General features: G+C 41.4%; 1 long non-coding RNA gene across 1 annotated transcript in view; it reads left to right on the plus strand.

Moving 5' to 3' along the window:
* LOC110080767 (uncharacterized) overlaps positions 1-23966 on the plus strand; it is a 39039-nt gene that overhangs the window by 4764 nt on the left and 10309 nt on the right. Inside the window, exon 2 of the long non-coding RNA XR_012083656.2 lies at positions 2337-2427. This is a non-coding gene — a long non-coding RNA (uncharacterized LOC110080767). The remainder of the gene's footprint in view (positions 1-2336; positions 2428-23966) is intronic.

The following is a 23966-nucleotide window of genomic DNA, read 5'->3' on the forward strand; positions in this document are numbered from 1 at the left end:
ATGTGTGTATAAAATTCCTTCAGCTGGTCTGGTTTTATCTATAGTGACCTGACCTTTAGCTCAGCTACCTGACCTTTAGATCAAATAGGTATAAACAAAGCTTTTGAATGGCAAATCTCAGAATCCTAGCCAGCTATGCTGAGTGGGGATTTTGAAAACTGTTGAAAATAAGTCATAATTTAAAGTCTTTCCTATGGATATGTTTGGCATGCTTGTACTTGTATTATATATTCATACAAACATCACCAAATACTCCAGAATAAAATAGATACTAAAGATACACAGTATCCAGTCAATTTCCCATTGTCAAGAAATATTTTTTCACCATATGCTATTAAATGAATTAGTAATTTAGAGAGCACACCCAGTTAAATCTGGGCCTAATTTTACAATATGTTGGTGCAGTCGCATGCACCAAACACCTAGATGACCCTTCTCTCTTCCCCAGAACTCTCAGAGGGAGATTCTATCTTTCTTAGAGCTTCCTTTGGTCACTATAAATAAAACCAGAACAGCTGAAATACAAGTTTATACACACTTTGAACAATGCATGTGTTCCTGAGTTTTCTTTACAGGGATACATAGGATCAATTCTGCCATTTGTGATGTCATATATGTATGAACACATTGGCAAAAATCTTGTTCCTTGGCATAGTAAATCCCACTAGAATAAGCTCATAGACTCAATGGGGTGATTTCGTGCATCAATTCCTCCATAAATTCCATTGATTCAAATGGGTCGATCCTGTTCTACATTACAGAATTACAGCAGTTTGATTCCACTTTGGTTGCTACATGTTCATTCTGCAGAATCCTGGCATTTGTGGAATGGTGAGATCCTTATAGTGGAACAGCCACTATAGTTCTCTGGCAGAAAATTCTAAGCACTTCACCAAACTACAAATATAAGAATTCTACTGTTCTGTGGTACATGCCATCTTTTCTCGGTTAGATACAATTTTAATCACTAAAGGCTTGTTGCATAGCATAACAGAGACTAAAACAGGAATGATCAAAGTGACAGACCATGCACCTTTAAAAGTAACTTTTAATGTAGGTAAACAACAAAAGGAAGATAGAATATGGAGAGTCTGTTCATCATTGTTTTATGGGACGTGGTGGCGCTGCGGGTTAAACCGCTGAAGCATCTGTGCTGCAAGGTCAGAAGACCTGCAGTCGTAAGATCGAATCCATGTGACAGAGTGAGCCCCCATTGCTTGTCCCAGCTCCCGCCAACAGTTTGAAAACATGCAAAAATATGAGTAGATAAATAGGTACCACTTCGGTGGGAAGATAAACGGCATTCCGTGTCTAGTCATACTGGCCACATGACCACGGAGGATTGTCTGTGGACAAATGCTAGCTCTATGGGTTGGAAATGGAGATGAGCACCACTGCCTAGAGTCGGACATGACTGGACAAATTGTCAAGGGGAACCTTTACCTTTTACCTTTATTCATCATTGTTAATATCTCCAGTACATTAGCATAATATCCATAAAGGCTTGGAATTTTAGTATGAAGTTAATGCAGATCCCTCAATCTCCAATATCACCAGATGGAAAGCTATGTAGGCTATATTTCATTGTATTTGCATAAAAGAATTATCAGAGATGAAAAGAATGAGAAATGTGAAAATAAGCCACTTGGAATCAGAGATAACTTATTTAATTACAAAATATGGGAATGGTTCATGAAGATTGAGGTTTACTCTAGATAGCAAATAGGCAGAAATAAATGCAAGTAGAATAGGAAAGTTACACTTTCAACAAAAGTACTATAAATTTGACAGAAAGGGCTCAAAACCATGAAATGAGCCTCTGTTGATGGAAGTAGTCTTATAGGCCTATTTCACTTCTCAACACTGATTAGCTTGGTGTTATCTGGTTACTGTAAGTAAATTAAACCATTTTTCCCTTTCTCCTGCTAATGTCTCAATTAGTAGGAGACTGTAAGTGACAGTTGATGAGAAAAGGGATGGACTGATTTGTGGAACTTCAAGCTATTCTGCTCTATGAATCCCTGCACTTCTGCTGCACAGCTAGAAGAATTTAACCAACATTTTAAAAACTCTGCAACACACTCAACCCACAGCTCCCAGTCTGCTAGAATTAAGAAGAAAGTTCCTTGCAAGCAAGGTCAAGGAGAAAATAAAAATCACAGTACTACTGTAGGTAATCCCAGATGGGTTATTTGACCTAGAAATCTTCTCATGGGCATGGTCCTATACCTCTTTATTGTTGTTGTTGTTGTTGTTTTAAAAAAAGATGTAATAATGGTAGGAGCAACAAAATACTTCCCTCCGACCTGCTTTTTGTGCCTTATGTTCTACTTTAGCCCTGGATCAGCAAAAGGCGCTTTCCAAAATTGGCTGTTAAAAGAACTGAAGAACTTCATAGCACCTTGAGGATTTGTTTGACATTACAAGGTAGATTACCTTATGAGCTTCTTGTTGCCTGAAGCAAAATGCTGTTTCCCTATTTGTTTAATACAGCCTTCATTGCCATGTAATTTATTTCTGTTCCCTTTGGGTTCCTGGAGAAGTCTTCCAACTCTCAGCTATCCCTAAGGAGACGTTCTGCATCCTTTCACCAGTAGGATCAAGTCTCAGTTGACTTCTCCTAGTAGTTTCCCATGACTTCTCTCAGGCTCTGCTTCCCAAATGATGCAAGGAGCTTGTCAAAAAATGGTTAAGATTCATTAGATCTGTGGAGTCAGGGCACCAAGAATGATTAATATCACCTTGGCTTAACTCACATAGTTGATCAGTGCCAGTGTATGATGAAACTTGACCCTACTATCTAAGGAATGAATGAGGATGATAGAAAGATATAAATAGAACGATACTGCTTCAAGCATCATCATTAATTGTAATTTGCAATTGTAATCCAGATATACAAAACATGAAGTGCTCTTTGATTCAAGTAGAAATAACCATTAACCCCTGCAAAAAGTATCAAAGGAAAACCCACCCTTGGGAATCGTCATGGTATTTCTTTATACTGTATTTGTCTTATGGTTGTGTCTTAAGGCCATTTATTTTGGCACTTCCTGCCATTTAGAGACACCATTGGTATTTTGATAAGGAAATGTTTTGCTCTGAAATGTTTGGCAGGAAGAAAAGACTTGAAAATAAAGGGCATCACTTCAAGTTAGGGGCTGTTGAGGAAATACAGTCAGAATGAGATCTGACGGAGGCAATTTATGAAAGCCAGACTGACCTTCAATACAAGGTTGGAACCAAATTTAGTCATGTTTGGAACAGACCCATTGTAACTAATGGGCAGAATCCTACCAACAGTTTACATTTGCATGTGGGAAATTCCACAAGTCTCAGCCACAGGTTCCTGCTCATTAATTGAACACATGCCCAGGAACACACCTGCTACCTTGTTGACGAGCATCGGTTTTCCACCAAAGTTCTGCAGTTTCTCTTATAGAAATACAAACTGGGATGACAATTTTGGCCAACAGGTCACAAATTAGTCACTAGTACCTTTTTCCATGGATGTCAGAGGATGTATTCTTCCTTTTGTTATCTGTTCAGATCTCTAATCTGTCCCAGACATCCACCTTCAGGTATGCACAGTGAAACCCAGATGACTTTGAAGGCGGGTGGAAACATGATAGACCATGACATGATAGACCATGACCAACCACTCCCCACCACCCAGGACTGTCCTGAGGATGAACAAAGCTCTCTGGCAGGCAGAGCTGGGAGAAATTACTCCCCACTTCATCTAGCTAGGTCTTTATAGTACAGGCATGCTCATCCAAAAAACTTCTGAATAGCTGTGAATTTTCCCGTTACCAGTCTAATATAGGGAAAGAAGTAGGCTGGGATTAATTGGATGGCAAAAAACTAAGTTGCATAATTTAGGGGCCTTATCCTGCTTACAGTTCTGAAACTCCAGGAAGCAAGAACAAAGCAGCAAAATTGGGCAGTAAGTATTGCTTGGCGGAGGTTCTTCTTGAGTAACCTCTTTTAGCAGAGTGTAGTGGCTATTGCAACATTAAAATCTACTGTGAGATTTAGGTGTTTCCTTTTCATTGTTTTACAACTGTTTTGAAAATGTTTTTGCTTACTTATTAGTTGGGGCATATGCCTGTACAGGGTCCATGTATGTGGGATTTGCCTTTACTTGGAACAGCATTATGCACAAATAGAGGAAGTGCTTTCTCTCAAGGAGACACCCTCCCTACTCTCGAGGAGGCCTTTTCTCTCAAGAATTTTTTGTTGGAGCTGAGCACTTCATCTGGAAGCTTCTAGCTGAACTCACACTTTATCTTGCAGTATTCTTAAGGGCTGAGAGGGGAACCACCTCCCTTCTCATACTGAGGGACAGAGCTATCTTCTTGTAAGGGTCAGAACGCTAGGCCCCCAAGAGTCAGCAGGATCCAGCAGTTTCTTCTTTTCAATAGCTGTCTGTGAGAAATTCTAGCTTATCACTGTAGTGGGGGTTGTGACAGTTATACAATACAAGTTGACATTATGCTAAAGGTCTACTCAAACTCTAGCTGAGTTCAGTGGAGCTTATTTTCATATAAGTGGCTCTAAGATTGCAGCTGTAGTCACGAAAATACAGTGGGGTCTTGACTTAAGAATGGCCCAAGTTAAGAACATTTTGACTTACAAACCACTCTCATAGGAAAATATTGACTTGACTTATATACTTAGATTTGAGTTACGAACTGAAAAAAAACTGAAAAAACCCACGTGGGAGGCAGGGAAAGTGCAAAATGTGAACTTTCAGTAAACTGTTGGCCAGTGAAAAGGGTGCCTGTCTGCTTCCTCACTCCTCCCAGCGTTTAGAGAGTGGATTGGTAGACAGGCTTCGGACTGCCTGGTACTGTACTGCCTGGACTGTATTTTCCCTGCCTTCCCTGAACCTTTCTTGACCTAAGGAAAAAAGAAACAAAATATCCCCCTCTAGTGGTTGAAGGTGGAATAGCAGGTTCCCATTAGTTTCTATGGACGGAAAAGAGCAGATACGGATCAAATGGTTTTCAATGCATTCCTATGGGAAATGCAGATTTGACCTGAGAACTTTTTGACTTGAGAACCGCCTTCCAATACGGATTAAGTTCTCAAGTCAAGACCCCACTGTATATACAACTGTTGGGAAACCTCTTCTATTTGAGATGTAATACCACCAGCCTCAGGAGCAGGGATGAATAACATTTGTTACCAGGGAATGAATTACAGGTTGAGAAGGGTCTTGGGGAGCTGTGAGAAGGGCTGGATGCCATTCTCTTCAATTTGGCCAGTTTCCCACCGTGCATGCAATTAATAGGGTCCACAACACCATCTTCCTTTTCTGTCAAATACTGCTGAGATTCATCGCAACAGTCCTCATGCTTGCAAAGAACAGTTTCTTTCTGTGCAGCTACCCAAATTTTAAATACTGTACTTTTAAACACCCTTTGATCAATGGCTACCAAACAGCAGAAACAGCTTGCTCCCCATCAATTCCTTCTTTTAGAGATTTATTGCTACCTATTGCCGGTATTCACTATGGCTTGACAAAACAGGTGGGGATATTGGATCGCAGCAAGGGGAAATATTGCTTACTTCCCCCACAAATGAATTGCTCAGCTCGTAGGACCATTAATGCCTTCTATAATGAAAGCTCCTTGTGAAGACTTTAGCAAGAGGGAAACGGACTAGGTCGGTATTGATTGTTTGATATGGCATTCTAGAAACAGGCCATGACAAAATGAGCTCTGACACAGGATGCATATTATTGCAGGATTTTCTTACTGATCCTACTGGATCAAAGTTGTTTACAATTGTAAAACATATTCCAAAAGTCAATGTTAGCAGCTGCCTTAGTTTACTTTTAACAAGCCTAGACTTAGATTGGTGGAAATTAATGCCTGGCTCACTAAACCTTTCTCTTTATGAAGCCACGTCTTCAAAGCTATTCATTTATACTTTTATATTATTCATTTATACTTTTCATGCTTTGGTCAGAAAAGGAAGGAAAAGCGTAAAGCAGTTCCAAAAGCATGACATGCCAAAATAACTTATCTGTTGAAAAAGCTTCCTGGTGTGTAACCCTTTAACCCAATTTTATTCTTTATATTAGCTGCATGTTGCATCAAATCATATCCTGCGGCAGGCAGATAGTACAGCTGTGTTGGCTTAAAATCAGCTGTTGCAGCTTCACTGGAAAGTCAAACAGGGAAGGAGGTTACATTCCATACTGGGATAGCAATAGAAAGAAGGGAATGATGTGCCCTTCTTCACAAACAAAATTTCTCTGTTTCTTTTTTCCTGGAATAATAAAAGTGGGCATTACTTAGGTCTGAATATACAGCTCTGTGTGTAGGCAGAGCAGACACTGTTTCCCATAGCACCTAAAAGTAAATGCCAGACACACTTCATATAATTAACACTATGGTCCTAAAACAGACATTTTTGGAAGTTAGTTCTCATGAAATCCCTTGGCTGTACTTCCAAATAAAAGTAGTTAAGGTACATTAAATTGTACTGACACTGCAAATACTGCCTTATGGTTTTGATCCCACTGGCAGATACCGGTACACATTATTGTCTGATGCCTTTTTAAAGAAGTAAAACAGGCTGATGGGAAAAGTCAGTCTAAGGATGTACCACAGACTGGTGAAAGAGCTGGAGACAGCCTTCAGAATGTCTGATCAGAATGAAAATATTTTAGTGGATCAATTTATCATTATTGTTATGAATAAAATGATCATTTTGCAAGCTGGATGGATGCAAACATAGCTTTCAGCCTAAGTTGCCTTGATTAATCCTTGCAGAAAGAGCCTTTGTCCCACTGCTGTATTTTCACAATGGAACCAGAGGGAGAAAGGTTGGCATCTCTAGACTGAATTTTGGACTTCAGGTATAAGAGGGGATGACTGGCTGCTTCCATGGTGCAGGAACCGCAACTTTCTGAATTTCCTCCAGATTCTATTTTCTTATTTGTTTTATAGGACTTGGGGTTGTTGGGTACTTCAAAGATGTAATGTTACTATGGAAAAATAGCTGTATTAGCTTCTTCATGTAGCTTCATCATAATCCAGAGCAGATACACAGTGCTTGAAATCCAGTGTGATACAGATTGCTCTTTCCCTCCTCCTCCTGCCCTGGAACAATTCTAACGTTCCTTTCTTTATTTTAGACATCTGTTTTGGAAGCTATTAACTATTGCTCAAATATTTTGAAAAACTAAATAGTGTTTAAATGTTATAATCTTTTAATGGTCCTTTAGGATTATAATTTTCTGTGAGTTTTTTTAGCTGTAGCAGTTTCTATCTGTTTCACCAGTATCTGTTTTAATCTTGTGAGCTGTCTTTTGTCCCAGTCCTGGCAAATAGGTGAAGTTTCTGCAAAATTATTAAATAAGGACTTGGATTCTGTCACCATCCAGTTATGTTTTATTGGTCCAAAGTGAACCTATATAGCTTCTTAGTGCATATTTCCCAAATTAGAATTAATGTGTCAATAGTACCATTCTGCTGGTGAGTATGGAAAGGAGTTGAGGAATCAGAAGCTTCGTTGCTACAGACACTCGTGTGCATGTTAAAATCCACTAGCCACAATGAAATCTTTGTCTATGTAACGCAGCACAGACACAGATTTCCCTGCTCCCATTAAAATCAATAGTGCCATCAGTTAGTACAGCATTGTTAATGTTCTTGAGCTCTAAACAGCATTTCTACATCAACAAGAGCATCAAATAATCCCTTTATCACCCTATTTTTGGGTTGTATGTGTGGGAGGGGTTGTATTTATTTATTTATTTTGCAGAAGTTATCCCAAATTATTGCATTCTGCATAATAAATAGAAATTATGATGAAGAATTTGCAGGAAATCTACATCAGAGCCAATATTTGCTAATGCTGTTTCAAGAATGGTATCATTGAAGTGTAAATGACCTATTAAGCAAATTGTTGGAACAAAACACAGGAGCCCATACAAATGAGGACTCTAACTACTGTTGTAGCTGTGAGTTTTGCACGATATTCAGTTCTTCAAAAACCTCTGGTTTATGAATGTAGGGTATTGTGCTTCTGTATCTACAGTTCAAAATGTCAGCAAACAGACCAGTAGTGCTGCACAGCATCATGTCAATGCTGTCAGCAAGAAAAAAGATGCCAAGCTTTACATGGCCACAGGCACCCTGAATGTTGACAAACCATTGGCCGAAGGCAAGATGGTCTACAGAATATCCTTATGTGCTCACTACTAGAGATAGGAGCTTTGTACTGTATTTGTAGACGAATATGGAGACTGCCAGCACGGGTGGCTGGCCCGATTACCTCCTGACCCAGAAGACCGTGGGTCAACTTACAGCATGGTGCACATGGCCGGCATCATTGTCAGCAAGCTAATAAGCAGCAGTAGCCTGCTACCACAGCCCCACCTCCCTGCTCACCAGGCCACTCTGGCAAGGGGGCGGGAGGTCAAGTCTCCCCACTCAGCTACGAAGCGGTGGGGTGAGCAGGGAGACCGGGCGGCAGCATCAAGGCTACTGCACCAATTGGCTTGGTGACAATGATTCTAGTCACACACACTTTGCACCGTGCTGTAAGTGGGCCAGTGGGTTCTGGGGGCAGGAAGTAATCAGGCCAGCCACCTGTGCCTGTGGGCTTTGTATTCAATATGAAGCCCTTATCTCTGCTCACTACCATTCACAAAGTGACACCAAGCAAAGGAAAATCCCTGACGCTGACTCCTTTTTTCATCAGTTAACTCAAAATAAAGCAATTGTCAGGGTTGTTTTTCAACAAGTATGAAGGTAGTGAGCACAGTTTTTTCTTCACTTCCTCAGCCCCTCCATGGAGAGAAGGAAGTGTTTAATTTGCCAATATCCTGAAGTAACTCTCTTCTCAATATTAAAAGAGGAAGGCTCACTTTGGTTCACTTCTAGTGAACTCACAAGCTGGAAACAGACCAAAACAGAGTGACTCTACCCACATCAAAACAGTAGAAGCCCTTGACAGGGGCCAGAAGGGTGTGCGTAGGAACACCCTGAAGGTGGGCTGGTTTGCTCCAGCAAAGAAATCATCTGACTGCTGTCTTTTGGAACAAATCAGCCACTCCCTGCAGCAGACCAAACAGTGGAATAAATGTATTCTGTTGGAGTCTGATTCTGATTTCTTCATCGTATTGACCTAGATGTAGTGACAAAGCCTGTAGAGTTCCTAATGAAAACTGAGTTAAAAAAAAGAGGCTGAAACTAAGTACTAATTATCTAAAAAGAGCTGAGTAAAACTTGTTGGTAGCCCTAAAAAGACAAACTACTAACATGTTGGGATCTCCTTCGTTTCACCTTTTGATGAAGATAAATTTTCATTTCCACCAGGGTGATGTTATGCATGTTATTCTGACAATTAATCAGTTAAACACAATTCAACAGAAGTAAATGAGCTAACAATCTTTTGACTAAACAGCAAGCTGGGTGGTTTTATTGCCTTTCTAGTATTTTCACTTGTATTTGTTTCAGCTAGCATTTCTGTGTTCTAATTCAATGCTTGGAGTTTCAACCATGAATAAAAGAAATAGAAACAGAAAACAAGAAAAGCATTTTGCACTCCCCGGCTTGCAAAGGATAAGTAAAGGAAATGAATGCACCATCCATCAAGAAAGAAAAAGGCAAAGGGGGAAAATACACAAATCTTTGCTTCATCTCAGCAGCCCCAGCTGTGCCAATTTGGCTTAGTAGAATTTGGAAGCAAACTGTATGGGGTTGCTTGACGAGCTTGTTTGCATGTCAATGTCCAGAAACATTTCCCTGTTCACAGTAATATCCTCTCAGAGCTAAATCTGAGCTTTGAGAACAAATTGAAAAGGTTGGGTACCCATTGGTGTATTCTTTTTCCTATTCTCTCTCTCTCTTTGGGTGCTTCTTGATGCACAGCTCCTCACACTCCTAATCAAAAATCATTGTGCCGCTCTTCCATTTCCTTGTCCTGAACACATTTACTGTGATATAAAAGTGATGGAGAAGGAGAAGGAGAAGGAGAAGAAGGCGGGGGGGGGGGAGGGCAGCAGGAGTGAATAAACACAGAAGGCTAACAAATGTAAGATTTGGACCTCCCATGTAATTCTAACCATGAGGGTAAAATGTTGTACAAAAAAGGACATCAGGAAACTGTCTCTATTATATTCTGTTGTGTAGTGTAATTCAGCCAGGACTTGTAGGTTCAAAACCCCAAGATATTCTGCTTAGTAGCAGCTATACCCTGGACATTACTCTGCTTGCTCTAAGCTTAGCTGCAATTTTCCTTGTAGCTGAGGGAGAAAAGGGATTTCCTAGAACAATATTTTGTTTGAAGCAATTCCTGTTGCAGTGCAGAGTGTTCGAGAATGGGTTGGTCTTGAACAGACATGTAAAAGTTGTGAGGTTTGTAAAAGACCTCCCCCAGTGGAAACAAAAAGTGGTCAGACACATTTGTTGACATGCGTTAGTCCAGCTGTCTGTATTCCTTGAGACTGTGTGGGGAGTGGCTAAGGCAGTGCCATGATGATCATTTGCAGCTCCAAATTTATTGCTATGTCACTGAGTCAAATACTGTATACAAATCAAAACCAAAACCAAAACTACACACACATTCAGAATAAGAAAGTGTTCTGCCCTTAGTTTCACACAGGCATTTTATTTCCGTTTTGAGTTATCCTGAGTGGGAAATTGGTGGTGGTAGCTGAAGCAGCGCTGCTAGATTTGATAGAAGTCTTTAACTCATGTTGCCTGAGATGTATGAGGAAAGGAAAAGTCGCAGGACACTGAGTTATCGCTGACAGTAAAAACCAACCTTTCCTGTTCAGATGATGAGTTCTGTCTCTTTATAGTCAGCCTTGTTGCTTACACATGCAGTTTGTTGCCTTCTTTGCAAAATAAAGCCTGCTTTATCGGACCTTTTAATTTTATGATTCCTCAAGCAGGATCATCAGAAAAGCTTTCAGGAAATTCTAGTGGCAATTAGAAATGCTGGAGAGAAAATTCCTGTTGTGAGCCTTTTCTTTTTGTGGATTTTTTTTTGTTTCGTTTCCCTATTCTCTCTTATCAGCTAGTATTTGGAAAGTTACTTATTGAGACTACACCTCCCAGTGAGCTTGCTGACTAGGGGATTCTGGGACTTATAGTCCAAAAACATAAGTATTCCAAATGCTTTAGGGTTTTCTTCATGGTCTACGAATACTTATTTCTGCAATTTAGTCAGAAGTTTACATGCTATGTTAAGTTGTCCATAGAAATAATTTTATAGAGATATGCTGTATTGCACAGGAATGCAAAATGCTCTCCCACAAGATCAGTGCAGAAATTTATATTCTGACACACTTTTCATTAGACATATACCTCTAAGAGCTGAAATAATTTTCCTCCCCAAATTTCTCTTTGCAAATTTTGCTGTCACATATTCTCCAGACGTTTCTTGCATTAGGGGGTGTGGTGGCACTGCGAGTTAAACTGCAGAAGCCTCTGTGCTGTAAGGTCAGAAGACCAGCAGTCGTAAGATTGAATGCACACGACGGAGTGAGCCCCCGTCACTTGTCCCACTCCTGCCAACCTAGCAGTTCGAAAGCATGAAAATGTGAGTTGATAAATAGGTACCACCTCGGTGGGAAGGTAACGGTGTTTCGTGTCTAGTCACACTGGCCACATGACAACGGAAACTGTCGTTGGACAAACGCTGGCTCTACGGCTTGGAAATGGGGATGAGCACCGCCCCCTAGAGTCGGACACAACTGGACTAAATGTCAAGGGGAACCTTTACTTTAACTTCTTGCATTGTCAGATATTTTTGGAATAATTTTTTATCTGCATAGGATTCCAAGTAATATTTCATTTCATATTTTATAAATGCTAGTAAATGGTAGTCAGCACAGAGCATGCTAATAGTTTATCTGCAATGGCATATTATCATTATTTGTAAACTTCCTATTTTCTGCATAATGAAATGACTTAAGGTATCCTTCCCAATACCTACTATAAGCAGTAAGATGTCATCCAGTGGGTTCTCGGAAAAAGTACTTGTCACACACACCCAGTTCCCCTGTTTGTTCTTCCACACAACCCAGGTTCACTTTCAGGCATGTCATTTATTTCTCAACCCTTTTCCGTTGCCACCAGAGGATTTATTCCTCACTCTATTAAATATGACTCTTAAATCACAGTTCTTCCATATAACAATGTTTATTTATGTGTATATCAGTAAATCATGTAAAGCTAATCACAGATGGTCTTATTTTATTCATTCAATCAACTGTGCTTTTATAACATTTATATTTGCTTATGTATAATCATGTTACTCAAGGTATTTATTCATTTCTTATCTTGTTCTCTATCTCTCTATTCTTCTCTAACACAAGACTGGTCCTAACTGCCTAAACTGCTTCTACTATCTTTAACTGAAGTCCCTAACTCTAACTCATATCCCTTACTCATCCCTAACTGATCTTTAACTGTCTTCCATTCTTCTTATATTTCCTTAGTTCCGCCTCCTCTGTACAACCATTGGCTCCTGAATCAGGGTTCCATTGTGATAGACAGGAGTGGTCACTGACCTGTCCATCATATTACTCTCATGCAGCTTCCAATTCCTGCCCTCACAACAGCATTCAGCACACTGGTAGGTTATGACACACTCTGTTCTCCTCTCTCAGAGGAATAGAGGAATATTTTGAGGAGCATACTCAGTAAGTACAGAACCAGAACCAGTCCATATACACTACATATGCTGTTTGAAATTTATTGAGTTTTTGAAATTATTTAAATCAGGGGTCTCAAACATGCAGCCCGGGGGTCATTTGCGGCCCGCCAGATGATAGTTTGTGGCCCTCGCCTTGCCTGCCGCCCCTGAAGCGCCCACGCGTCCTCTGCTGTCAAGAGTCAAAAAAAGCCTTGCCTCGCTCGCCTGCTCTCTCCCAAGACAGCGCCTCTTGCACCCTCCATCTGGAACTGCAGCCTGCCAGCCAGCGTGCCTGTCTGCCGGGCTGCAGTTCTGGATGGAGGGTGCAAGAGGAGCTGTCTTGGGAGAGAGCCAGTGAGCAAGGCGCACTGCTAGCCCTTTTCCCCGAGTGGCTGAGCCACCGCCGAGCCATGCTTGAGAGCGGAGCTCACTCCCGGCCCGTCCTCGAAGAGCGCCTCCAAGTCACCAAGAGGAGCTGCTGCCACCTCCGCCTCTTCCAGGAAAGCAGCTCTGTGGTTCTCTTTCTCTCTCGGCACCCCCAGCACCAGCCCAGCCAGCGGCCGCCTCAGCACCCAATGGTGCTTCCTCCTCCTCCTCCTCCTCCTCTTTGTCCACCATTTCAGCCACCTTGGCTCTGGAGGCTGCCTGGGCTCACCTCACAAAGTTTGCTCCTCTGTTGTGGTGGGGGTAGCTGCTGCTGCTGAGTGCGCCTTTTTTGAGGGCCCCCTCAGAGGAAGGTTGCTGGACCACCATGCGCATGCGTGTGTCGGTGTGTGTGCGCGCATGCACCTGTGGGGGCCCCACTCCATTCTGTTTAATTTCGTGGGTACCGATGGGGGCTTTTCTCCTTTGGCAAGGTGAATTCTGAGTTTTTTTAAATTTTATGTCATGCCCTCCTCACCCCTCCCCTCAGCCTCAACCCCTCGCTAGGCAGTCACCAGTGCTCCCTCCCTTCTCCACTTCTTCATCCTGCTACTGCTGCTAGTGGTGGTAGTGAAGAAGGAGCTGGAGGGGGCTGTGGCTGGTGACGAGGTCTTGCACCCCCCTCTCTTCGGAGTCCCAGCCGGGCTAAGGAAACTCCTGGGCGGCTTCCTCAGGCTCTTGCTCCGCTTGGTGGAAAATGTGATGCGGCCCAGCCTCACCCAGACTCTGCCTCCAGTGGCCCCCAGGTAAATTGAGTTTGAGACCCCTGATTTAAATGGTTACGGAGTTTCAAATTCTTCCCAATTGTTTAATATTGCTGAAGAGTAGGAGCTGCAGAAATAAGCTTGAGAGTTTTTCTCTCTCTCTCTCTCTCTCTCTCTCTCTCTGGCTTTACATAAATGCAAATCTGTTAGTTTCAAGAGCTTGGGATTGGCCTTGAGCACCTAACAGTTCAGCATCCGTAGTGACTGTTCAAAGGCGAGGGTATGCAATACCTCTATTTTTTTAAAAGACTACTAAAAACAAATGCAGCTTTCAGATCATATGAATCTTCATCAGGCTGGGCATCACTTATCTGTGGATGGTGTGGGGAAAAAAATACAAGAATTCAGATAATCATGGCTAGATGTCTAGCTGGTATTTGGAACTCTTGCCTTTTTTCCCCCTACACCATCCACAGATGAAGGCGTATGTGGTCCAAAAGTGAGCTTTTGTTTGTGATTTTGTTTTTAGCAGTCTAATAGAGATATCAATGTGGTGTACTGTATTGGACTTAGTGACAGACTAGGACTTTGGAGAACAGGGTTCGAATCCCCACTTGGCTATGTAAACTCACTAGGAGAGTGGGACTGGTAAAACAACTTTTAAAATATCTCACCTTGAAAGCCCTATTAGGGGTGCTATAAGTCGGTTTCTACTTGATGGCACAGAACACACACACACACAATAGAGACATTACATACTCTTGTCTCTGGATCATGTACAAGGGCCACATGGATCCCCCACCCCACTTTTATAGTCAATGCTGAATCTGCTTAAAATATTGGGAAAGTCAATATAAAAGAGCATTTGCATTTGCAAATCAGAGATAAGACAGACCATTATGGTTAAATGCAGTCATTGCAGGATGGTTTCTTGACCTTCTCTGATGATTTCCATAGTGAGGCTGGGCTGCAGCATTATACTAGCTGGTACAACATACGAACCCAAAATGTAACCGATCCAAGCCAGTTCCATATTTGCTGGAGTCTGGGAGTCATGGCTCAAGGTCATTAGTCAGCATTGAAGAGTAAGCCAAGACTGAAGGACAAACTGGCAGGAACAAGGAACGAGACAGAAGGCAGGACCAAAGGTTGACCAAATGGCTACAGGAATGCACAAGAGCTCAGGAAGACAATGCTATTTAAGGAAGGCTTGACTAGAAAAATAAATTTTCCTATAGCCCTTCTATAAGGTTTGGTTAAAACCCTGAGGCCTCAACTATTTTGGCAGAAAATGAAACATTTGTTTCAGTGGCTCATCACAGAGGGCAGGAAAGAAAAATGGGAGGAGTACAAATTGTAGGGGAAAGAATAAAAGGAAACCGCCAGTGTATAATTTATGTGCTTTTAATTGAGCCCAACACATGTCAAATATTTTTCAGAGGTAGCAAAACAACATGCTTGATCTCCTAATGTCTGAAACAAAGCCAAACAATTGCTGTTGCTTGATCTCCCTGTAAATGATGGGTGCATTTCTTGTTGAAGCCAGAAGCATTGTCTTACCTGGGTCCTGCAAAATGATTTGTCCTACAGCTCACCATGCTTGTCCATTGGCCATGCTAGATGGGCCTAAGAGGAGTTTACTCCAAACCACAAGATGTGGGATGCTGAGTTAGACCTTTGTACTTCCTCAAATGGATGAAGTAAGCACTTTGTTGGGTTTTCCTCCAACAGACCAGCACACGAAATGTTAACATGAAGGAGACAGGTTTCACAATCCATTGTTCATTTCTGTGGAAGGAGACAAGCTTCAGACCCCATTTCCCATTTAGGTGAGCTATAGAGCCTTCTACACGTGGCATGTTGAAGAAGCATTACATATTTCTCTGACGCTGAGCTAACATTTCAGAAACAATTTATGGTTAAATGGCTGCTAAATACAACCTTGAAGTTAGAAGAAACAACACCAATGTTTCACTATTCTATAGAAAAGGAGATTATATGTTTCTCCTGCTATTTTGTTTGTTGTAAGGTTTTCTATTTGAGTGAGATCTGCCATCCTTGACTTTTGCCACCATGGTGGAGCATTAATTATGTTTTAATGGGTGCGTTCTCACAAAGTCTCACTCAGTTAGAGAAGGGTGTAAATTTATACCCATTTAACAAGCAGAAGTGCAAAAGAAACTGCATAAAAGGTCTGAATGAAATTATGGAAATAATACTGAGGTAAGAATCTCTCATCGGTTGTTTTCCTTCTGAGATGATAATATTCATCACACTGCCTGAAGCCAGATGGAGGCAAGTAAAACAAGACATTTTCCAGCAGATTAAATAGAAACCAAACAAGTATCAAGAGAGTTGAAATTGGAAACATTATTTTATAAACTCAAATGGGCTTTATTTGCTCCAGGTCAAGTTTGTCAATCTGCTCTTTCTGGGGGCAATCAGTCAAAAACTTGGCAAGTCCTTCTGTATAGTTCACTGCAAATAAGGAAATGATAAATTGTTAATTAAATAGATTTAACATAAATGGAATCAAACATTAAACCTTGAACGGATTTTTCTGCATGTGTGTAGCTGTAAGTGTGTAAGGGAGGAGCCTACTTATAAATCCGAAAACATGGATAGAGTTTTTACTCAGCTGCCAAAAAGTGGAATGTTGGCAAAGAGTTGTCAAATCCTTTCATTTTGCATTGAACTTCAGCCAATATTCTACAGAGGCAGAACAATGCATGCTTTAATCCAATGCCACACAGTAGGAGAGCTGATTTCCAAGCCTGCTTTGATGGGCAATCCAGTATTTATGAGCTACAGGCCTGTTTTTCTTACAGCTGGTAGAAGGCAGCAACATTTGAATGTTTCTACACTGCATAGTTATAGCAGCTGGGCACCATTTTAGCTAGCTGTGGTTCCATCCTACAGAAGCCGGGAATCTGCACCTTGGGGAAGTACGTAGAATTCCTTGCTAGAGAGTTGAGATCCACTCCCCTGAACTACCAAACTAGAGCTCTCAAGCAGCAAATTCTAAGTACGGTACTTCCCCAAAGTATGAATACCAGGATTCTAAAGGGCAGCACCATGGAAGTTAAAGCACTATAAAGATGCTGTTACAGTGTCGTGTTGATGCACTGAGTTTGTGTAAGAAGAATGAATTGCTTTCATAAGCATACCTAAGCAACCTAGATACCTCTGAATATATAATTCCACAGTATCTTGAAGACAGAAAACAAATAATCTAATCAGCATGACAGTAAATAATTCTATATGTCCACTGGAAATACAGGAATTAAGATTGTCCCCAACTAGAGGGCTGTATTCATGAGCTATAGCCTGGAAGACCTCCTATTGGAAGCTCCCCTCCTCTCCCTGCCCCCTTTCCCCAAAGTATACAGAAAGAAGCAATTGTGCTCTCCATAGGCACATAATTTGTGCGTCCGAAGTTTGGCCTCCTTACAATGCTGAGCTTGCCCTTGGCTGGAAAATGCCAGCTTTCTGAACAAATAAAAGCCAGAGCAAGGCTCATTAATAGCAACATGAAGAAATACCTGAAATGAGAAAGGAAGATGAAAAAGGTGGGAGAAAACCACAACAACACAGAGGCAAAGTTTCCGGACGGTAATTTCTGAGTTTCTGTTCTTTTCTTGGAGGACAAAACAGTAACAGTGCCTACTGATAAATTAAAATGGTTCTTCTTGGGGGATTCCTCTGTCATTTTAGCTGACTGCTTTCTTTCTTGATTCTTTATAGAGAAAGATGTGAGTAACTGGGTGAGGGCAAGCCATACTACTCTCCATAAATGAAGGCCTCACAGAGCTGTTCAAACTCAGTTAGGATTGGGGAGTGGGAAACAAGAAAAGAAGGGGAGCCAGCCAGAAGGACTGTGTCAGTCCTTCAAGTGACACAATTCCAAGCACCTGCCCTCTGAGTGGTTAGGTCTCTGCTGGACCCCACGTTGCCACCACTGGAGTTGGGGAATCAACAGTCTGATGATGGATGGCATTGGGGCTTTAGTGTAGTCCTGAGCTACCTAATGCTCCACAGGGCTGGCTTCTAGTGCAGGAGCCTGGTCAAGGTCCTTGGGTCCCCATCCCCTCCTGCTATTGCTACTTCTGCTCTTTCTGCCTCTTGCACATCCTCTGAGTTGGGTTGTGGGCCAGGTGCCCTACCACATGCCAAGACCTTCACTGGCTGGCTGGTCAAGGGGGCGAGTTTAGTGACTGCAGATTGATGTGCCTCTCTGTGTCCCCTTTGGTCAGGAAGTAGTATCTGGGGTAAGACCCTGGTCTAGGGGTGCTTGATATACCCCCAATCAATGACTCTTGCTGCACTCATCCTCACTCATTCTCAATGGGAAATGAGAAACCAGGATTGGTATGGGACGATTCAGGTTTTTTTTCATTGACTACATGATGCAAAAGGAAATGTGAATCAGCTCAGAGTTCTCTCAGCCCAAGCCATAGTTTTTGCCTTTGCCTCTGGAGCTTCTGCTTAAAAAATCAAAACAAAACAACAACAACACCTGTTGTTCCAAATGGCTTTTTAACTGAAATAATATCAGCTGTAGGTCTGATGGCAATTTTTAGAATATATATTTTAATTGCATTTTAATTATTTTGCCCTTTTATTTTGCCTTTTTATTGTATTTTAAATGCTGTAAGCCGCCCAGAGACCTTCGGGTAGTGTGGGCGGCATATAAGTTAAATAAATAAATAAATAAATAAACAAACAAACAAACAAACAAACAAACAAACAAACACCACTCCAGATCCATTCAAATTGATTCAGGTGATATGATCACTAAAACCAATGCAAAAAAATCCACAGTGACAGCACACAAGAGGCATTGTGGGAGATCAAACTCCTGATCTGTTGCTCCACAGACAGATAACTAACTCACCAAACTATTTATTTATTTAACTTATATGCCGCCCACTCTACCCAAAGGTCTCTGGGTGGCTTACAACAATTAAAATACAATTAAAATACAATAAAAGATAAAACGATTAAAATACAATTAAAATAGATACTCTAAAAAATTGACATCAGGACCCACAGTTGATGTTATTTCAATTAAAAGCCTTCTGGAACAGGAAGGTTTTGACCTGACATCAAAAGACGAATCTCAACTGGGAGAGCATTCCATAGTCTGGGGGCAGCTGCTGAAAAGGCCCTCCGTCTACAAGCCCTCGCTCTTACCTCCTTGAGGGATGGCTCTTTTAAAAGGGCCCCCTGGCTAGATCTTAACTGCCAGGTAGGCTCATATGGAAGGAGGCGGTCCTTCAGGTATCCAGGGCACAAGCCGTTTAGCCAGTTTATAGCTTATAGAAGTGACTAGTAAGCATTTTGAATGCTAACTTCATAAGGTAAGTTTTCAGAGAGAGAGAGAATATAGCACCAAAAATCATATAATAGTTGAATTTTTCAGCTTTTCTTAGAATTAAAGTAAAGCAGTTACCATGGATGGACACCTGATTCATGGGATTCACTGTAAAGTCAGACTTAAGTCACACCGGTGACTTGACTTGGACTTGACTTGGGTTTCTTTTTAATGACTCCGATTCGACTTGTGACTCGGAACATACCCACCCCTCCTTTTTTTTTCTGTGGGGAAAAGGTTTGTTCTTGATAGGGACTTGGACTTGGGTTTGGGACCTGGGGCTTGGTACCAAAGACTTGGACTTGGGACTCAGACCCAAGGACCTGTCCACATCACTGGCAGCTACCAAATTAAGGTTTGTTGTCCTTTTTTCCACCAAGCAAAAGAAAGAAACGAAAACTTGTTAAAAGCTTGTGAATCTCTGAAAGTCTCTGCAGTTGGTTGATCTGAGTTTATGATAGTTTCTGTGCTCAATATACACAGATTCATTTTCCATTTCTGGGAAATGATATTTATTTCTGATAGTGTTTCATCTTTTTTGGGGAGTGTAATCAGAAATCATGTTCGTGCATGTGCACACACACACACGTTTTGACACTTACAGAGCACTCCCATCATGTGCATTTCAGATTGTTCCTGTTTAAATTTCTTCAGACCCTTGTGAGTGACCAAAGTAGGAGCCACCAATTTTATGCACTAGAAGTGTGGTCTTTTGCAATTTCAACTTCAATTTCTGGAACTCTCCAAGAATTCTAGAAATTACATCTCAGAAACCTAAATCAGGATACCTGTAAGTTTCCCCACCACCATCACAGAAGGGCTTTCATGTGATTTACTTTGACCATTGGTTCCTCTAGCCTGCATGTTTCTTGTTGCTTCCCATTTTCCCCCCAAACATACATAACGTTTTTAATTGAATAAGTCAGCAGATAATTTCAATATTACATTGTAAAACATATAAATATAAATACATTGGTGCCTCGCAAGACAAATTTAATTCGTTCCGCTGTTAATGTTGTCTTGTGAAAAATTTGTCTTGCGAAATGCGTTTTCCCATAGGAATGCATTGAAATCTAATTAATGTGTTCCTATGGGCTAAAAGAAAGGAAAAACCTAAACGGTTGACAGAACAAACACTTGAAATTGTAAAGAATAGGCAACAAATAAAAAAAAATGACAGAAATAGGATTAGAATCCTGAGTACAGCTATTCAACTACTGTCACTTAGACACAACCAGAACTACTATAGTGGTAATTGTAAAGAAATAGAAGAGGGAACAGAGAAGCACACTATCTGACTATAAGAAAACAAAGAAAAGTTGGGAATGGTATACTGAAGACCTATACAGAAGAGATAAAAGAGTGACAGATTCCTTTGAAGAGTAATCCTATGATGTAGAACCAGCAATTCTAGAAAGTGAATTGAAAACTGTTCTGAAAGCACTTGGAAGAATTAAATCAACAGGGGTAGATGGAATAACCGCTCCCTAAATATCTCTCTTATCTTAAAAATTCAGTTAAGGTTGCTATAAGTCATTTCTATCATGATGATATATAACACACACAATTATTATTTTAAAACTACCCACGTTTTTAACATTTCATTTTGAAACTACCCATGTTCCCCAGTTTCTCATTAAAGCTGCAGCCCTATTGCCTCCCATGAACGGATGTTTGCGCAGGTACTCTACAACACCCATGTGGCTTAGCAACCTTGGGAATGGCACCCCCACACCGGGTAACAATACCTTGACCACACTTTGTGATGTCAATTTTTGTCAACTTTATAAAGTCTCCAGCAGAGACTTTAGGTAGAGTTATTATGTCCTCAACAGAGGAAAGCAGCTTGGCAACAACTCCTGAAAACCAAAAGTGGAAAAGACAGAAGACCTTTCCTCTGACAAAACAACTGGGGTGAGGAAGTCAAATCTATTTCACTGGACTGAGCAGGATGCTTCCGACATAGAGGAGGGTGAGGAAAGTTTTCTTCCAGGTACTCCTTTTACAAATCTGCTTGTAGGTTTCCCGAAACATCCTATTGGGCATCCTAAAATATACCTTTGTTTTTTGGATCCTAAAGGGCTACTTTAACAGCCTGATTTCATTGCAGAAGTACAAAAAACTTCTGCAATGAAGTGGTAACTTCTGAAAACCAAAAAGTACAAAAAGCAGAAGAGCTTTCCTCCAACAAAACATCAGGTGAAGTCTTCTACCAATTTGGGGACTGAAATAGGTGGCGGGGAAGGATCACCAGTGACCACAAGTTACAATGACTCTGAAGAAGATATGAAATTGGAGGCATGACACCATCATCAGAAATGGAAGATGAAAGGCAGCTTCATCCAGCATTTTGTCAGCGGCTTGTGCTTAGGAAAGGAAAACTCCAACTTCAAACCCCCACTGAGGCACTGCCATCGTCCTCCATGCTGTGAGGGAACAGGCCAGATAGGTGGGACTCGTTCAGACCTGGAAGGCAACCCATCTAGGAGAAGGAAAACTCTGACTTCAAACCCCCACTGAGGCGCCGCCATTGGCCTCCATGCCATGACCCAGCAGGTCAGGTAGGTGGGATCCATCAGCCCTGGCAGGCAGCCCATCTTGGAGAAGGAAAGCTCTGATTTCAAACCTCCACTGCCTTGTGGCTATATCCACTGATGGAAAAGGCTTCAGGAGTTAACCTCGAGGCAAAATCCAAAACTGGAGACCCAGAGGCAGTTCGTGTCATTCTGTCAACTCCTGTGACATTGCTGGAACCAGGTGTATTGGCTCTTGCCTTTCCATTGGACTATTTCAGTGACGTGGAGAGGGGGGATTTGCTCCTTGGGTAACAGCCTATCCTACATATTATTTTACCCATGCTTTGTGCCCTGGAGAGGACACTCCAGCTTTGCGTACAGCGTCAAAACACTAGACGCTGTTCCAACTCCTCCATACAGAGCACGTTACCATAGTCTCTCGAGACTGAAGGATGCCTGTGATGGGCAAAAGAAGTCAGAACAAAGTCATATTTGGTTTACAAAGGGTTTATTAAGTGCTCTTTAGAGCCATACATATTTTATTTAATTTATTTTATTTATTTATTTTATTTATACCCCGCCTATCTGGTCATTTTGACCACTTTGGCCGCCCCTATGAAGGATCTTCGCTGGACGGTGAGTTTTCAGCCCATCGGAATGCATTGAACGGGTTTTCAATGCGTTTCAATGGGAATTTTTATTTCGCTTAACAAGGATTTCGCTCTACAGCGATTTCGCTGGAACGGATTATCCTCGTTAAGCGAGGCATTAAATTTGTTCACTGTGAATTTGATCTGAAGTTTTTCAATTTTCTTATTAATACCCAGGCCCAATATTTCTGCCCCAAAGATTAGTGTTGACAATACCTTTCCTTTAAATACTTTAAGTGGTTGGAAGGAGCCGGAATATTTATGATTAAGTAGCTTGTTCAGAGAGTTAACCACAGAAGCCTCTGTGCTGCAAGGTCAGAAGACCTCCAGTCGTAAGATCGAATCCACACAATGGAGTAAGCCCCCGTCGCTTGTCCCAGCTCCCGCCAACCTAGCGGTTTGAAAGCATGCAAAATGCAAAAATGCGCATAGATAAATAGATACCACTTCGGTGGGAAGGTAATCGGCGTTCCGTGTCTAGTCATGCTGGCCACGTGACCACGGAGGATTGTCTGCAGAGAAATGCTAGCTCTATGGGTTGGAAACGGAGATGAGCACCACCGCCTAGAGTTGGACATGACTGGACTGTCAAGGGGAACCTTTACCTTTACCTTTTAAAGCTTTTGTTTCATTTCTCTTTATCTGTTGTGACCAAGATCCTGTTGCAGAGAAAACTGTGCCAAGATAATTATAGGTTCCAGTCTGTTCTATTTCTTTTGCCTCTATGAACCATTTATGTTGTTTCCTTTTCTTTCCAAAGACAACTTTTGATTTACTGTTATTAGTAACTAAATCATTAAGCTGACAATATTTGTGAACTTTCTCAGTTGCCTATGCAGACCAACTGGTGTTGTAGACATTAAAATCATATCATCTGTGTAGAGGAGAACATTTACAGATCTAACTACCATATTTTTCTGTGTATAAGATGCCCCCATGTATAAGACGCCCCCCCCACTTTTCTAACCCAAAATTAAGAAATCTTGAATGGGGCTTAGCAAGTGTAGGGAGAAAGGGATCAAAGCACTGCAGGATCACTTTGATGCCTGCTTTCTCCCTTCATGCTAAGCCCCGCGGGCCTTAGCAAAAGGAGGGGGAAAGGGATCAAAGCAATCCCGCGACTGCATGATTGTTTTGATCCCTTTCCCCCTTATATAGCCATGGGATTGCTTTGATCCTTTCCCCCTACACTTGCTAAGCTCCATGGGCTTAGTAAGCAGAGGGGAAAGCAAGGATCAAAGCCATCCTGCAGCACTTTAATCTCTGCTTTTCTTTTGCTAAGGCTTAGCAAGTGGAGGGGAAAGCAGGGATCAAAACCCTGCAGGATCTCTTTGATCCCTGCTTTCCTCTCCACTTGTTTTTTTCTCTACTCAGCTTACTTCTGTGTATAAGACGACCCTCAATTTTTAGTCTAAAGATTTTAGACAAAAGTATGGTCTTATACATGGAAAAATACAGTAATATTTTTGGCATATGGAAATCCAGGTTGAACATAAATGGAACTATGTCATTAATATAGAAGTTAAAAAGGAATGGAGCCAAAAATACAACCCTGGCACACTCCTTTAAAAGTGGGAATCTTAATAGTTAAAACCTGATTGACTCCTATTTTGACTTTCAGGTTCATGTTCATATA

The sequence above is a fragment of the Pogona vitticeps genome, chromosome 2 (assembly GCF_051106095.1).
Source record: "Pogona vitticeps strain Pit_001003342236 chromosome 2, PviZW2.1, whole genome shotgun sequence".
Classification (NCBI taxonomy): domain Eukaryota; kingdom Metazoa; phylum Chordata; class Lepidosauria; order Squamata; family Agamidae; genus Pogona; species Pogona vitticeps.